This window comes from Impatiens glandulifera, chromosome 7 (assembly GCF_907164915.1).
Source record: "Impatiens glandulifera chromosome 7, dImpGla2.1, whole genome shotgun sequence".
NCBI lineage: Eukaryota > Viridiplantae > Streptophyta > Magnoliopsida > Ericales > Balsaminaceae > Impatiens > Impatiens glandulifera.
This window is the reverse complement of record NC_061868.1, coordinates 38,271,423-38,274,497: the sequence shown is the minus strand read 5'-3', so window position 1 is coordinate 38,274,497 and position 3,075 is coordinate 38,271,423. Positions and strand designations below refer to the sequence as shown.

At 28.6% G+C, this 3,075-nt stretch overlaps 1 long non-coding RNA gene across 1 annotated transcript; it reads right to left on the bottom strand.

Moving 5' to 3' along the window:
• Positions 1-214: 214 nt before the first annotated feature.
• LOC124910831 lies at positions 215-2,859 on the bottom strand. Its single transcript, XR_007096464.1, has 9 exons — positions 2,804-2,859; positions 2,641-2,729; positions 2,509-2,558; positions 2,171-2,306; positions 1,851-1,914; positions 1,690-1,762; positions 1,392-1,475; positions 437-490; positions 215-341 (listed from the first exon to the last, which is right to left on the bottom strand). It is a non-coding gene; the product is annotated as an uncharacterized LOC124910831 (long non-coding RNA).
• Between the last annotated feature and the right edge of the window lie 216 nt (positions 2,860-3,075).

Sequence of the window (3,075 nt, the reverse complement as noted above, 5' to 3'; positions counted from 1 at the left end):
GTGGGCGTTTGTTATAACGACGCTTATGTAAGCGTCGGTAGCATCAATTAAGCGTCGCCAAAAGTCTATAATTTTTAAAAATAATTATTATTTTATTTTAAAAAATTTATTCGAATTTTCATTTTTAAAATTAAATATTCATTAAAAAAAGAAAATTTAAAAATAATTACATACTCATTAATGACATTTTTAATAATAACAAAATTAACTAAATTCTCCCAACATCAAATATATTTCAAACAAAATAAAATAATTTTTGAACAAACCAGTAAAGAACTGGAAATGAATGGGTTCATCCACTTAATCTTCTTCTTGGACATCCACTTCTTCTTGGACCAAATCTGCAAATATGTGAAAAAGGTTATTTTTTAAGATAAAGAAAGAAAAATGGTATATTGATATAAATTAAATCGACACAAAATTTGAAAAACAAAACCTGGTTGCTTCTTCATGCATTTGACAGCTCAAAGATGAAGACAACATATAACACCTGAATCATTCATTCTTCACAATTAAACTTCTAAAAGGGAATTAAATTGATCTTCAATTATTGGAATCTAGATATTAAGATTGTTCATTACAAAATTTCAAGAATAAACTTTAAGAATTCTTGAAGATCAATATACCGATTTGAAAACACCATTTCAACCAAATATGAATCTACATTGGATTATGTTTCATATGCCCTAATGAGTGATATGCATGACCTAGAATTCTATATAACCCAATTTAAAAATACATTTTATATCTAGTTTTGTATCTAGATTAAGCCAGAAACATAAATAAGTTTTTCAGTTTAACAATGACTAATCGATTTGGGTTATTTGAATAATCTTCAAATAATCCAAAAACTTTTACCTACCCTCTTATCAATTAATTTATCAGCCAAAATACTAATAAATGTTAAGTCTGTTCACCAAATAACAACTTTTTATAATTTCAATCCGAAAAAGTGCCATCAATAGTTTAACTATATAAATCCAGACAAAAAAAGAGTATTTCCAATGTAGAATTGTCAAAATAATAGCCTTGGAAATACAAATATCTAGTTTAAAGATGTTTTCAAATTCTATGAGACAATTCATATGCAAAATAAAGACTTGAAATAACCAATAAAGATCATGAGACATAAAGTATAAACTATTTAAAGTAGAATACCTTAATGAATATACTTAAGTCAATAATATATAATACTATTAATTATATAAAGATCGACAATAATAATTGTCGAATTTCTTTGATAATCATGATTAATAAGGATGTTTGGTGCACATATCTATCACTAACAAATATTTCTATAAACAATTATCTCTAGCAGATATCATATATGTTATATAGAAACATTCAATCAACAATCAATCAACAATCAAACAAAGATAGACAAGACAAACCTGGAATGGATTAAATCCAAAAATAGAACTTAGAATAAGTTCTAACAACAATACTACAGCCAGTCATCAATACTGTCATCAATACTGTCAAAAGAAAAAACCAAATACAGAGGATTAATTTTCCTTTTATAGTATTATAGCTCAAACATAAAAGTATAAAACTGTCATACCTTGGTCTTAGTATAAAAAACAAAAAAAATAATAAACATATAAGATATTTCTTGTCATATTGATATTACAGAAAACTTTCTATGAAAAATTTGGTATGCCTTCTCCAAACAAAATAATAAATCCGTACCTTTGCAGGAAAAAAAAATGTACCTAGCCTTCTCCAAATAGAATGTTTGATGACCCAACTGAACATATTTATTCTGTTCAAACACATAAGAACATATTTCTGATCTTTAGAACAATTAAAAATAACAAGGAATAAAAAAATTAGATCAACTCTAAGCTTACAGCCTAGTTCATATTATGCATCTGGATCACCCATACTGCAGCTTCAACCAATAAAGCAGCCCCTCTGTTTAAAGTAGACAAACTACCCAGTTATTTGATATAACCATGTAAAAAGAAACAATTTACTAGAAAAGGAGTTAATAGTCAACTAAAAAGGGGAATACAATTGTTATCCCTTAAAATATAAAAAAATCAAGGAAGAAGTAAGCCGACAAAACAAAGGAAAAAAGGTACAAGGTTTAGAGCTTGGTATCACTTACACAGCTACAAATGCCCCAGGTGTATGAGATTTAAAATGTAACTTTGATAAATAAAAGTACCTAGCTTGTTTATTTGAATTGTCAACCTCCAGGGCTAACTCAAAATTCTCCTTTGCCGTCTGCAATGTCTTTGGGTGATTTCCATAGCCATTTTTTTCATAATAACTTGAAGCTCTGTTCCAACCACCAAGATTATCTGAAAATTACAGTATAATCCACAAATTACATCTAAATTCATAAACAAGACAAGTTCATAAAAAGAGATTCCTTAATCCTTAACACTACAGGAATCAATGATCCCCAAAACAATATATGCCATCCTGAAAGAAGATTTTTATGAGTTCATAATTCATCTTAAAAAGAAAAGCCACGGCTATTCCCAGAGAACAATGTCTCACCATTAATATTCAGGAGCGAGAAGATCACAAATGACGCCCACAAGACATGACTGTTAATATTAAAAACAATACAACTTTAAGCAAATTACGTATTTTTTAATCTAAAAAAATCATATTTGTTTAGATAATAACCTTACTCCTACAACTGTTTTGAAATCATCCTCCAATGACGTTTGGATATACTTTTGGAAGTAAAATTTACTTCCTGGACCCATATAAACCTGCACCAGTAGAACAAATGAAGATCATCATCATCCTCTCTCAATGAATTTTATTCTAAAGAAGAAACTCTTACACTTATGAAACCATTTCGCAACGTTAAATAGTCAGACTTAGTCACTAATCTGAAAATTTGTTAAAAAGAGCATCCCTGCAACATATTGTTATCAATGGACCAGCCAAACCAATAAGAGATATAATAAATATGTCTTACAATATAGAAGAAGAATGGACTCCGACTGCAGAAACTAGTGTGAACTCGAACAAATAATGTCTGGTGGGTAAGCCTGAATCTTGAAGGATCTGCACATACCCACAAAGAGAAAAAAAAATATAAATTTCAAGAGT